Genomic DNA, 15235 nt, shown 5'->3' with positions numbered 1-15235 from the left:
AACATTTGGAAAATCCCACTGTGGCAGCAAATTCCACTAACATCTGGTTGACCTGCCTTAAGAGATAACTTGACATGATAGATGTCTTTTTATATTACCCTAGCGATTATTTTTAGTTTTTATTGTTTTGTTTTTGTTGTTTAGAGACTATCCATCTCTTACTAAATGGCATGATATAAATGGGCTTTGCAATTAAATTTGATTTCTGATAATATTTAGTGTTTTGTGCTTTCCTTGATGACAATATAGGAAAAAAATTTAATGATTTAAAAAATTCCAAAACCTTTACTAATATTTTTTATAAAATAGTAAAATATCCCACTTTCAAGTTTTGATGTTTTCTATGTACTGTTAATATTAAGATTTTTTTTTTTTAAATTATATATGATTTTTATTTATACTGTATAATCTGTAATCTGTCTTTCTGAAATTTGGACTGCACCAACAGCTCCCCATATTTAGCTACTGTGATGAAGAAATTTCTCTTTTCCCCTTATCACAACTGCAAAGCAACCCTCCTTATCTGTATTTAAAAAAATCTTTTAATGGGTAAATTAAAAAAAATGTATTTGACATGCAAAATTACGAGCTACTCCAAATAATGTCCAGCCCTACTTCTAAGGGTTTTACAAATATAGACAATCATTCATACACAGTGCATTTACACGTGTCTGTGTTTTTGATAGCTGAAGTTTGTATAATCACTCAACTTCCCTCCATGTCAACTAAAATTCCTGCAAGGATGGAGAACTGTTCCAGTTTCAACTGAGCTGTTAGATATCATTGCTCCTTAAGTCACACAAACATACTTTGATAGAGAGAAGAGAGAGATGCGCTCCAGCAAGCCGCCACATGTTGCAGGTTTTGTTTACAGCTTTCTGTTTTGTACGAAACCAACACCCTGTTAGAGCTGACACTCACACACCAAGACTTCTCACCTGAGCCTTTTCCTAATATACAGTATGTGTTTATAGACATGGATATGTTTGTGTGTGTGTGTGAGAAAGTAAGACAGAGAAACAGCACACCTCATCAGTAGCATTGTGAAAATACCATTGAGAGACTGACAGATGTCTGTCTCTGTTTTACTCTTGCTTTTGCCTAACAATGTGTCTCACTCCACAGACCCGAGGCCATCCAAACACTCAGACACACACACACTCGTATGCACAGAATTGTGCAACAAATAAACCTTGTTTGTGTGTACTTTTTAGTGCACAGTATTCATGTTTTCATCACTGTCTAAAACAGAGCGGAAACCAAACCCTGATGCTACGGACTGATAACATCCACCACTGCCAAGCTCTCACAGTAACAAATGGGAAGCAGCTGCAACTGATAATGTACAACTATAAACAACAAACACATTTCACATTCAAAGCAGGTACAATATCACTCAAGATTGACCGCAACTAGTTGTGCAAATAAAAGGGCATAAGGAACTTTGAAAACATAGCTGTCTTATAATAACTAATAAATGACTATTTTAACTGTCCCATTGATCGGGTAACAAAAGTGGATGCTGGATCTCTCCAAGGAAGAAGAGTTATGCCATCTATAGATCAAGCCAAACCTCACTAAAACCTCTTCGATTAAAGAAATGGTTCAGCTGTTTCTTTACAACTGAGCAAGTACATCACAATCACACAGTAACACCAGCAGGTCTGTTTTTTACGGTGGAGTATTTTCAGACTTTACAGCTTCGACTTTTACAAAAACTGTTTCTTCTTATTTTTTAAATAATCAATAAAGAGGCATGATGAAGTTTGTCTAAAATCTTAATGAACAAAGCTCACATATTTAGGACATTTTGTGTATGTGTGCCTTCACACACAAGCCATAAAGCCAGGCGATACCTGGCAGAATGCCAAGACGTGTAAGGTTTATTAGAAACGAAAGTCATATATGAAAAGTAAAGCCTGAACTGGCATCTTATTACAAGGGCTTGGAACGTTTTTGGAAGCAGCAACACAGGTAAGAAAGAAACTACTTTTTTCTTAGAACTTTATCCAAGACTGATTTTTTATGATTCATAACTTTCCAGTATTAAAAAAATACATATATAAGGAATTGCAGTTTAAAGCTGATTATAATTGAAATGGCTAAGTTACTATAATGTGTGGTATACGAAAAGTAGCCATCTTGCAATCACCTTAAATCTTGCCAGGTTATTTGTTAGTGATCAGTTCTTATGACTGATCATGAACCAATTCTTGTCAAATTGGTTGCTCTAAGTAAGTAAGTGTGACAATAGTCAATATTAGTGACACCAAAAAAGGGTTAGATTTGATCCATACAGCAGTTCAGTTAATCAAACATTGCAAAACAATGTAGAAACCAGTTTTATTTGTTTAATCCAGCTGTTTTCAACACAGCTGAAAGAGAGTTGTGCATAAATAGTCTTTCTCATGTCAAATAATCACACTAACAAATTATGTAATATTTTTGACGGGACTAAAACAATTAGGATTGCATTTTAAGTGATTATAATTGGTGTGCTTTCACAGTTTAAACATAGCTTATTTCCACCTGTCTGAAGCTGCACAGTCATTTAAGCCCATTTCTACATGTTAATGCTTGCAAGCTGTAAGCATGCTTGACTGATGTTTGCCATGTTCATCATTTTGCTTTTCTAGTCAGCGTTTACTAAACAGTATTTCAAATTATGTGTGCTTAATTTCATTGCAACCCATTAAGTATTTATATACTGATGTTTGTTCTGTAATATAAATGTTAACCCCCTACAAGCAGCAGCATCAGAGAAAAACTACATATAAATAAAAAAAAAAAACACCATTGCTACTCAGACAGTCTTGCTGCTAATATGGTTAGAAAGGTAAACATGTTATGGGGCTACAGCTCTGTTTATTTCTCCAATTCTGACCTACAGCATCAATTAAATGTATTTTTGTCACAAGTTCAGAGATGAGGATTATCGGAGTTCCTTTATGTGTTGCTCATGCATGTCCAATGTGTCCATTGAGTTTTCCTATCCCTTAAAATTTCTGTCATTAGACTTCAAGTAATTAGTCCAGACTTCATAGCTAATGCTACATTTTTAATTTGAGTTCCAAATCTTACAATTTGGAAAACACTCTTATCTGGCTGCTATGCTTAAAAGAAAAAAAAAGGTTTTGAACTAAAAGGAGATGTTTTATTTTTTCAGTCAGGAGTCCTAAAGCAAGTATGGGTGCTATTTTGTCAGATTAGTAAATCAATTAAAGCTAAATTTAAACTTAGTTAAGGGATTTACTTTATACTGGATACACACGCTAGACAAAAACAAAAGCAAGTAAATACAAAAGTAGTTTATTATAATGAAACTAGTTGTAAAAGGTAAGGAGTACCTACTTTACAAACATTGATAGTAATAGTAATGAGCAACCCTGCTGAATATCTTTGATATATTGTCTTTCTAAAATCTTAATGAGAACTACCTCCTTACAACTACCACTCTATCCTTCCCTTTAACTCCTGCTTTTCGAGAGGCAGGGTGATGATTGGTGGAAAAAGCCTCCCTTAATCCAATCCCCAAGCCCCAACAGTCTGTAAAACATATGACTGGAGGAGGATCTGCAGCGGCTCTCTCGCACTGTCCTAGTCTGAGTGTCATTTTCCAAGCTTTAGCAGCAGCAGAGAGGAGCTCATGCACATGAAAAAGCAGAAAAAAAGCGCTCAGCCTGTCTAACGTCTGTCTAACCAGCGAGGTGTGCTCTGTGCCTTGAACAGCCTTTACTACATGAATATGGTGGGAGGTATTTATATCTCTGTCTTGACTTACCCGTGGTGTGTTGTTGTAGTCTTTCCTGTGACTGTCTCTACTGGTCTCTCCCAGGAAAAGGCAGAGGGGTGATGGAGGTCGGGGAGTCTGCTGCTGCCGTTGCTGCTAGTTTGGGTGCTCACATTGATTTGTGTCACTTCTCGCTCGCCACTCCACCTCTTTTCCACTCACTCTCTTCCCTTCACATTAGACACACATCGATGTACACACCCAAAACACACAAAGATTTGGGAAAATTAGAGAAAGCTTTCCTTTCCAAAGCAGGTACTGTCACTGGGTCTAAACAGTAAAGCACATAAACCAGTATTTCTAGCTTCTCCAACACTTGCAAAATGACTGTAAACTTGTGTCACAGAAAGCAATTTCCTCTAGGATGCCGCATCAATGATGAGAATTAATCTGCATGACAAGAATTAACCATTAACAATTTAGAGTTACACTATTAGTATGCAGCTGAACAGCAATATTATACCAATATTTGTAAATGGAAGTGAAAGTGGACGAACTGTGCCTCAAATACAGCTCAAGGCTGTCAAGGAATAAAACTTTTGTGCCACTAGTAGAGGCTGTTATGCATGTAGACTACACAAAGTATTTTTTTTTAACCTATTAAACAGAGCTGCCTTACATGGAATCAGCGACTACGCTCATTAGAGCGCGCGCCACCTATCAGTTTTATGCTGCAATTATAGAAGGCGCCGTCATTCCAGTTCATTGTTTGGGATTTAAATGTCACTTGGTTTAGTCTGACCTAACCTAGCAACAGTTATTCAAAATAATATCGGTAAAAACACCGCCCATTTTTATGGAAGAACAAATTAAATGCCAAAAAAATTGCGCCTGAACACAAATAACTACTACTTTCGTGGTTCACATAATTAACTTTTATGGCGTAATTTGTGTGAATATGAGCCTAAAAATGGGTACTTGAAATTCACTGTAAGTTCACAGTGACAGCAGGGGCATCAAAAACTACTGTTTCTTAATGTCAACAGTATATTTTAAACAGGAAACACTTACCACTGTAGCCATTATTGTAAGAACACCGTGTAACGGCGTACTCCCGCAAATGCCAATCAAGCTTGCACAAAAACAGGTGTTTGCTTGCTGCAATTTTTTTTCCGCATTCTCTAATTTCATTGGTCTTCGCTGCTAGTGCACAGTTCGCTCATTGGCCAACTGTAATACTCGTCATACAAAATATCTGGAAGCGCATTCAACCAGAAATTTTATATTAACTTTGCAATGGCGCTGTTGATCAGGATTGCTAACAAGATTTTTATTGAGTGAATAGTAGTGGCCCTGAAGACTGCGACTAACAAAGGGGGCGCGTCCAAATGAAGCCTGAATCGAGGCCTGTATTATTTCTTTTCTGAATATCACGTGACCAAAGACAATAGCGCCCCCAGTTGTCTGAAATCATCCGATTCGAGTCGCTGAAAATGCTGTGGGAAATACAAGTGCGAGGGTGAGAGAAAGAAAACCCAGAATAGATCTTACTTTAGCAAGTAGGACAACCAGTTTATTACGGATTTATTAGGCAGTAATTAAACAAACAAAAAAAGTGACAGTTTTGAGATCAGAAAACTTGGAGGGGTCGGTTACTGAAAATGTCATAGATGTCATTGTAGAGACACACCCTACAGTTTCCTGTGAAGTCACTGTAATTTCTCATGAGGTCAATGTCACCATCTTTATCGTTGAAAGTAGCAAATATTAAATGGCTGTATAACAGAGTAAAGATATGATAGGGCTCTTATTCCAGTTAGATTGAATTTTTCGTGATGATGGTCACCAGTTTTTTTTATTAACAACAGCATTGATGATTCACTCCATGCCTTGCTCACTGTACCTTCCTCTCATTCTCTTGCTCCATCCATGTATGCTTACTTATTTTTAATGCGCGTTTTGCTGCCCACTGTACCTTGTAAATGCCACAGTATGCCTGTGCAGAGGAGAAAAAGGGCCAAGGGGCAATCTACAAAAGCGAGGGGGCAAAGCTGATGCGCTTCAAAGACTGTCAAAACTATATTATATGGTTGATCCCTGTCCAATTCACTTTCACAGTTCAATAGTTGCTGTTTGTTAAGGTAGGAAAAACAAAGGCTCTCACTGGCATCTAATCATTCTAAAGTTAGCTCACGCATAAGGCTTTGTCTTTGTGTGTGTGATGAAGAGGTGGTTGGGGCGGCGGTCAAACAAGGGAAAGTCTAAATGGAGTGACCGCATAGGTCAGGTTTGACACACTTTATTATTCATTCACTGTCTGTCCTCAGCTGCGCTTAGCTCATCAGTACACACATATGCATGCACACACAAATACACAACCTCCCCTAGGTGCGGCTTTTACTGCACATATGCGCCTGGACGATGCACAAATGTCAAGAGCAATAACTGGGATGTCACTCCAAATTCACTCTCCTCTCATCAGTGTTTAGCAGCTAGGTAGCTTGGGGAACAGTGTGTGCATGTGTGTGGGCACATGTGCATGGTTACATACATGTCATGTCAATTGTGGCATAACTTTTGCCGACCTACCTTTCATTCTTTTAAAGTTCAGATGATAGCAAATTCAGGATTAAGTTCTCCAGGAGGATGGCTGATAAAAAAGAAAAAAAGAAAAAGTTTTGTGCAGCTGATATATCATTTAATTTCCCAGATTGGACTTTTATCATATAATAGTCATTACAAGGTTTTGGGTATTGTATGAAGACATTAGGGCTTTTGAGATTCGTTCTTTGATCTGTTGTAAAAAAAAGAGAAATCTGTCATGAAATCTGCAGTTTTTAGCAAATAAAAAGCTTAATTCAGGTATCGAAAACTAAAATCCTCAATGGCCACTGTCATACAGGTTTTAGGTGCTTCCCTGCTCAAACACACCTGAATCTAATTAAATGGATTCAGCAGCTTGTGGTGGAGCAGGAAAGCACCTAAAACCTGCAAGACTGTCCTTGAGGACCAGAGTTTGACATCCCATTTCTAGATAGTTGTCCTCTTTATACACCAGTCCCTCATATTTTATCATTCAATACAGCAAATGAAATGCTCCATTACTGGTCCAAACTGCGCACAGTGCAAGATAGCAAACTTGTGGGGAGTCAGTAACTGCAATATGCCTACTTTAAATCTACAACAAATTGTTCAAATTTGAAGAAAAAGAAAAAAAAGTGATATTTTCTGTGTGCCTGACTTTTTACTGCCCACATAGGTATCACCAAATGGGGATGTTCTGATAACATAAACCTCAGCAACTGAGTGAATGCAAGCTAACCCAGTGGTGTGTAGCAGTTAACAGTTAGTACACACAGCTTTCAAAAACCTAAAGTGTTTAGTGAGCTTAGTAGAATAAAAATATTGTCACTTGTCAAGTTATATCTGTTTGTCTTTGTTTCTCTACTTGTAAAAAAAAAAAAAAAAAAAAACATTTCCCTTGCATTGCAATCCAGAAATGTTTTTCAGGTATTAGTAAAACCCTTAAGTGTTACTAGAGCAACAGATGGCTTGTTGAAAAAACTTTATATTTTTTTTTCTGCTGCCGACCTCATGAAAATACAATTAAATGGTCTTAATATGGGGTAGAAGTGGGATAATGCTTTTAAAGAATCCTTAATAAGGAATTAATATACTCTCCATGGTCCATTAATTCAGCATAATTGACACCTTGTAAGGCTTTATCCCTTAAGTACAGTGAACAGCATTTGTTTTCTTTATTCTTCACACTTTTCTCAGTTTACAAGTGTTAGTGCATATATGAGGTATTAATTTGCTCTTTCAAAAACAGTTCAGTTTTAGCAAATTGGAGTCCCATGTTTGCTTAGGAATATTTTTAAAACCACTACTGTTTTTCTTTCTTGCTTTCTTTCTTTCTTTACAACAGGGTACCAGAAAATTCTATTTGTTTAAAGCTGCTTTAAATCAAAGTTGTGTGCAGAACCTCTCAACCCCCTACGTTACCTTTCTGTCCTCAGAGCACAAGACTGTCTTTGACCGCTCAGCCATTTTCACACGTTCCTTTAAAGTTAAGGAAACTTTTATGATGCTATTTAGTGTTAATCATCTTTCATGAATAGTTTTTCCTTAATGTATTTTATTCCTCACAGAAAGTTACATTGCTTATAACCACTAATTATACTCCCATTGCAGAGCATAAATGTTGAGAAATCCCAGTTAAATGGATTTCATTTGTGTTGTGGACTGCTTCAAGACTTTCACCTTGAAACTATTTGGCCTAAAATTGCTGTGCAGCAAGTCTTTTTTATGATCAATAAGAATAAATGAGCATATACTGAACATGCATATTTTTTTTTTTGCCTGCAATTGCTTTAAGTAGCTTGTACTACAACTGCCTTCTCAGGATTTGGCAGCTTGTGCCAGATTCCCCGGGGCTTTGAGCTTAAGAGTCTGGCCAAATGACGCCCTGCTGGGGAGACAAGGATGGGTCTCCGCACAGTGTTACACCAGGGGGCCCCCACAAAACCAAAGAGAAATTAAAATAAGTGACACCTGTAAAACTGTTCTAAAAAAAAAGACAAAATGAACTGTTCCAGGATCAAGTGGATTTCTGTCATGTAATGCAGCCACAGAGATAAAGTAATCTGTTTTCCATTTTTAGGAAGGATATTATCACAGGATGTCCACTGATTTCCTTGTTAAGATGGTGACAGTCTTTATTTACTGCATAAACACTTGAATAACATTTGTATTGGTTCATCAATACTGTATTCTAGTCTATAATTATTGAAGCTATCATGTGGGAACATGAAGAAATTGCTATAGTCTATTCTTGTAAAAGGTTCTTACTAAGCTAACTAATTAGATTTAACTCTAAATTTGAATATGTATATGTGTGCATGAATGTTATTCTATTTAGCTTGAATGGCAGAAATATTATACACAAGTTTGTGGTACATGTCAATATTCTTACCTCCTGCCGTGCAGGGTGGCTCTGCAGTTGATTCTCATTCACATGGTTCAGGCTTAGCCACCCTCTAGTGACTGAAAACCAGCATTACAATTACACCAACACAAGCTCCTCTTATGAGTAAAGCACCTCTTCCATCATCTGCTATTTCTACACATACATATGTGCTCTGCTAGACAAATATATCATGATATAGGCATCCGTCAGCTAAGCTATTCCAGGCCTGAGAAATGACAGAGAAATGAAGGAAGTCGTTGGAACATAAACAAAGCGCAATGGAGGAAGCAAGGGTCAAGGCGGTGCTTCCTGTTCCAAAACCACCTCTGTGTGTCTGCAAGCAGGCAGCAGGCAGCCCTGTCACAGCTGAATTAAGCTTCTTTTACCATTATTAATATCAGAAAGCACAAAAAGTGGATTTGCCTGCATATATGAAGAACTAAAATTTGAAGGAGTATGTACACTTTTGCCCAAGTACGTCTGAGAAAACAACAGTAAATATTTTTTTTTTTATCTTTTATTTAAGTTAAAGAAAACATTGCACTTTTTTATGAGGAAGATTGTTTTGTAATAGCTTTGATTTTTATTTTGAGTCAATATTTGGTGATGTATTCTGAAGATTTTCACATTTTTTTTTTTTTTTTACATAAAGATAGAAACAAAAATCACATTCGATGTTTTGGCTTGTACATTCAGTCTACTAACAACTGCACCATCCATTCATCCGTCCATTTTCTGCCGCTTATCCGGAGTCGGGTTGCGGGGGCAGCTGCCTAAACAGGGAAACCCAGAATTCCCTCTCCCCAGCCACATTCACCAGCTCATCTGGAGGGATCCCGAGGCGTTCCCAGGCCAGCCAAGAGATGCAGTCCGTCCAGCGCGTCCTAGGTCTTCCCCAGGGCCTCTTTCCGGTGGGAAGTGCCCGGAACACCTCACCAGGGAGGCGTCCAGGACGTATCCTAACCAGATGTCCGAGCCACCTCATCTGGCTCCTCTTGATGTGGAGGAGCAGCGGCTCTACTCTGAGCCTCTCCTGGATCACCGAGCTTCTCACCCTATCTCTAAGGAAAAGCCCGGCCACCCTGCGGAGAAAACTCATTTCGGCCGCTTGTACTCGTGATCTTGTTTTTTCGGTCACTATCCACAGCTTGTGACCATAGGTGAGGGTAGGAACGTAGATTGACCGGTAAATCGAGAGCTTTGCCTATCAGCTCAGCTCCTTCTTCACCACGACAGACCAATACAGCATCTGCATCACTGCAGACGCCGCACCGATCTGCCTGTCGATCTCCCGCTCCATCCTTCCCTCACTCGTGAACAAGACCCCGAGATACGTGAACTCCTCCACTTGGGGCAGGACCCTATTGCAGACCCAGAGAGAGCACTCCACCCTTTTCCAGCTGAGGACCATGGTCTCGGACTTGGAGGTGCTGATTCTCATCCCAGCTGCTTCACACTCGACTGTGAATCGCTCCAGTGAGAGCTGAAGATCACGGCCCTGATGAAGCCAACAGAACCACGTCATCCGCAAAGAGAAGAGACCCAATCTTGAGGCCACTGAACCGGATCCCCTCAACACCTCGGCTGGGCCTAGAAATTCTGTCCATAAAGGTTATGAACAGAATCGGTGACAAAGGGGAGCCTCTGCGGAGTCCAACCCGCACTGGAAACGATTCTGATTTACTGCCGGCAATGGGGACCAAGCTCTGACACCGGTCGTACAGGGACCGGACAGCTCGTACAATCGAGTCCAGCACTCCATACTCCCGGAGTACCCCCCACAGGAGTCCCCGGGACTAACAACTGCACCACACCTATATAATTCAAATTGAAGATCCATGTTATGAGGGAGCTGCTTCACCTTTTTACTGAAACAATATTTCAATTTACCTTCAAGTTAGCTAAATTGCAAACTTCCAATTATTGAAATTGTAAGCATCTAAGCTATAAAAGAGTTGGAAAGGCAGAGCTAAAAATAATGTAGGGTTTTGTCCACATGAAATCATCACACTGCAGGCCAGTTTTCATTTCCTCTCCTGTTTTGTGTGTATCTAATTAGTATTTTTGCAAATGAATACACTCTAAAGCCTGCTCAAAGTCATTTCAGGGTTATGAAAACCTCCATTGTCAGATGTCCAGTTTGGATTAGGTTCATATGACGGCTAGACACAACAGCAGCATCTGGCCAGAATTCTCATGACATATCATAATGAATTCATAATCTGGTATTATTGAAGCATTATTCTCTAACTCAATTACAGTAATAGGAGCATAGTGATGTCAAAGGGTTTGCGTTTTGGGTGGTATCGTTCTCACGCACTGACAGATTGCCTCATAAAATTCACCTCAGTTTCAATATTAATTGTCAAATGCAACTCTGAACAGTTCTGTTTCATTGTGCTTTACTTTGCAGCCATTCTAGTATTGCAGTCTACTCTTTACTTTAAAGAAGATGCGGTGCATCGAAATTTAAGGGCAGACATATGGCATACATGAAAATGATCTCAGCACACTTAGTGTAGTGTATACACAGCAGCATCTGTATCTTAATAGTCTATCAGCAGTGGTGAAGGGAGAATATGAAAGCTCTGAGGGATTTGGGAGAAAGGATATGATTGCATTTATGTCCCATCAAGCAGCTTGCTGGATCCAGGGGAATGCCTAATATATCTCTGTATTTGGTCGCCAGCTTACATCTGTCTGCTTATGGATTTATGACTTCCAAACTATTTGGGGAAAAAAAGGCGCCTCTCGACAGAGCCAGTGACTAATAACTAAAGCCGACAGGGATGGCAGGCAAACACTCACACACTAGCGTGCAGATAGACATAATGACAAGGCTTGGCGACAAGGAACAAAGGAGTCGAAATCTGACACATTCTCTCTGACAGTAGGATAAAACTCATTCACCCCTCAAGCCATGCTCACACACATGTACAATTTTCTTTTTTCTGTCATGCACAGTTTTTGTCACAAATGCGCATGTTTGTTTTCCAAACTAAAAACAGGCATGTCCACACTAAACCTTTAAAATCTGAGTATGTTTCCTCATATTCAGCCTCATCCCTGGTAAACACTTTAGTACATGTAACTTAAACGTGAGAGTTGTTTTGATGGGACATACACTGAAAACAGTAGTTCAAAAATGTGCAATACATACACCATCCATAAATCTATTCAAGCTATTTTTTAACAAATCTATTAAATTAAATCAATGGACAGGTAGTATGCATTGTGTCTTTCAGAGTATTCTTTCTGAGAAACAGTTAAAAAAGATTTACATCGGCCACAAGATGCTAAAAATCTTTATACAAATTAATAGTCTGGTGATGCACTGTTAATTGGTTAATACAAGAGACATCTTTCAGGGTACACACTCTCTTTGTAGATTATTCAGATAAAATGGCTGATTATAGTGGCTTTAAATCTTGTATATTTGGTCCATGTGACTCATATTCACTGCATCCAGTGTGAGAAGAGTTTCAGCCTTGATAGATTCTGACATGTGCTAAACAGATAAGTGCTGCAACTTTAAAATATGAAGCAAATGAGGCAGGCAGCACAGACAGAAAGGTGAGTTAATGAAAGGGAGAAGGTGGAAAGGTGAGGAAGATGTGAATGGGTGGTGGTGGGGGAAGGCAGATTGTGTTTGAGAGCAACGTTTAATCCCCAGAAGCATCCTGATGGCAGCTGCTCCGTACAGATGGGGACGAAAGGATGCTGAAGCACATGCACGAGCCTGCATACATGCACTCTGTCAAATAGGAGAAAAAGCACTGTCAAATGTTGGAACCCTTTTCAAACACCCTCGAGGATCATGTTAAACATAAGGTAGGGGAGCTTGGTCGTGTTCCATTACTTCTCTCAACAAAGGCCACTGGAGCTTTGTCATCAAGTGATTAATGAGAACAATGCTCTTTCTTGTTCTTTGTCTCAGTCTCAATATGTTATCCAGAATGCTGCTATTCATTTCATGCTGCAGCAAAGAATCTCTGAACTGTGTCTGGAAGTGAATCTATTAGATATTTTTCATCCAGTCTGTGTGGCCACATGTATGAACTCTCCTCAACATGGTCATATTTTGCCAAATGACATTATTGATGTTATTGTTAGTAAAGTTAAGCCTCTTATCTGGAGGAAGTTTAGCATCACCATACTCAAACTAGAACTTTGAGGGCCACCAATTAGATGCTCTCAGATGTTCTAAGATCTAAGATCCACAAAATAGAGATGATTGCACCTTTTCAGTGGTTGCTCCTACTCTGAAAAATAACCTGAGTCTTGGAATTGTTTACAGCATTATTGAAACCCCTTTTTAAAATTGGCATTTATGCAAATATTGTATTATATTATTAAGAATATTATTTTACTGCTTTTGATCTGTTTTATTTAACCTCTGTTTTGTTAATGCTTATGGAATATTATACCTTGCTTCAACTCACGTTGTATTAAATGTACTTTATAAATAAAGTTGACATTGAGAGTTGACATGAAGGTAAGGAGTTACTGAGCCAACTTGATTTTTTTTTTTAGAGATTACCTCCTCACTGGCTTCAAACCAAATACTAATGTTCAGCATGCAGTAGTGTCATGTGCCTGAATTTATTGAAAAGGCTTTAATAACTGTATATATAAAATAGTTTATAGTTCTTTTAAATAACAGTTTCATGTAAAAATAAACAATTTTACACAGTAGCAAAGTACAGGGCTATACTGGTAATATAAATATTATGTTATATTATATTTTATAGTGTATTTATTTACAGTGTAATCTAAGTCTGCAAAAAGTAGAAAAGATTTAATGAAACCAGAGTCAACATGGTCTGTTACATACATCATATAATATAGAAATGGCATATGTTGAATTGAGCCCAATTTACAGACTAATTGTTGATGTATGAAATATATGAAATTTATAAATGAAATGTATGAAATTTAGAGCTGCAAGAGGCAGCTTAATAAAGTATGGAAAAGATGGGGGAAGAGAGTTCACATCAGTCACTTCAAGCTCAGGTGAAAACAGTTTCAGTCCTTTGATGGTTACTGTATACAAAAAAACAAAGAATACATAAACCATAGGTTAAAAATTTTTTACAGGTTATTAATAGATCAGCATTTTGCTAAAAATTGACAATTCAACAGAATCCAGTTACTCATAGGACATAATTTGATCTCCATTGTAAGTCAGCTGTACAAGTCAAAGCTTCTTGTAATAGCACTGAACTGGTTTTAAAAGTAAATCGTGCACAGTAAACACATATTGGGACACAAGGCTGATAAGATATATTGCAAATGTAACATTGCATTTAAAGGAAATCTGTTTTTTGTTTTAGACTTGCCAGCTCTCACGTGAAAGCCAGACTCTGTAGAAGTTGGAGTATTTTGGAGCCCCTATTACAAATTTAAGTTATTTCAAATGTTTTATCTCAGAGTTGTTGGACATAGAGTTTAAATTGTAAGCAACATGAACAATTAAATATTTTTTAAAGTAAGAACACTCCAAAGCATGGTACCAAAACAAAACTTTTTTGCTTTAGTCTCGTGTATTTTACCATTTTTAAGTCAGATGCTGTTTTTCTTTAACGGTTTTGGCGCCAATACATCATTAATCTATCATCGCTTGTTCCATTTAAAGGTGGAGGATTTATTGTCAGCTCAGACATAGAGGTGAGGTCACGGCCTATCAGAATGGCGCGGTCAGCGACAATAGCCATTGTTCCTGGGACCGACAGGAACTGCCTGCGTGGGACTTCCTGCTGCAGATAGTGTACCTCTGCAGGGCAGAGAGGTGTGTGTGTGTTTGCACTTGAGTTCATTTGCGTGTCACACCAACAATTATATCTTAGTTTCAGTAGTTGATGTCATCTATTGTGTCAGGTCTGTGACATTTCTCCTCCTCTGTCCCACCATGTTTGTAACATAGCGATGCTATTAATTTTGCCTTGATTTAAACCTCCGCCTTTACTTCACCTTGATTGCTTTGCAGAAAATTAATTATGTCTCAAATAAAACATTTTGACATTAAAAAAGAAGGAAATTTTAAATCAGCTCTAGATGGCACACGTAAATAAACGGTACGTTTTGAAATAGTAAAAAATGTAATTTTATGGGAAAGAGGTTTGATTAGCCCTAAAATGACTATTTCAATGTGAGGGAGGTTGAAAGAGATGCAGGTTAACTCTAAAATCTTACTGAAACAAGCAGCATTCAAACATAAGTGGGCTGACGAGATTGTGATTAGGTCTTTTTAAAGTTAAAGTCACATAAAAAGCAGAAAGTGGCATACTTTGAAAGAAAAAATAAATCAACTGGCAACCAACAAAATTGCCACTTAACTGCTACAATATCACAGTGCTTGATATGTGCTGGCACAACAATACGGCCTTTCCTACGTGTTTCTTTCTCAGTGTCTTCCTCTGGAAAATTATAGGCCCAATCAATTTTGATAATGCAAGGGAGCATTGGTATCCGGCAAAGAAAAATAACCGCCATGATTATATCTTCTCATAAAATTTTTTTTGTCCACTCTACTTTCT

General features: G+C 38.2%; 1 protein-coding gene across 2 annotated transcripts in view; it reads right to left on the bottom strand.

Annotated features, from left to right (window-relative positions):
- Positions 1 to 4855, bottom strand: part of sox5 (SRY-box transcription factor 5) — a 285484-nt gene extending 280629 nt beyond the window's left edge. Inside the window, exons 1-2 of one of the 2 annotated variants that reach the window (XM_041977282.1) lie at positions 4802 to 4855; positions 3782 to 3960 (exon numbers count right to left, since the gene is read on the bottom strand). The gene's annotated coding sequence lies outside the window, so the exon portion shown is untranslated. Of the gene's footprint in view, positions 1 to 3781; positions 3961 to 4801 lie in introns of those variants that run through there. The other variant, XM_041977289.1, reaches the window with a different exon arrangement.
- Between the last annotated feature and the right edge of the window lie 10380 nt (positions 4856 to 15235).

Source organism: Melanotaenia boesemani, chromosome 23 (assembly GCF_017639745.1).
Source record: "Melanotaenia boesemani isolate fMelBoe1 chromosome 23, fMelBoe1.pri, whole genome shotgun sequence".
Classification (NCBI taxonomy): domain Eukaryota; kingdom Metazoa; phylum Chordata; class Actinopteri; order Atheriniformes; family Melanotaeniidae; genus Melanotaenia; species Melanotaenia boesemani.
This window is presented reverse-complemented; position numbering and strand designations above follow the sequence as displayed.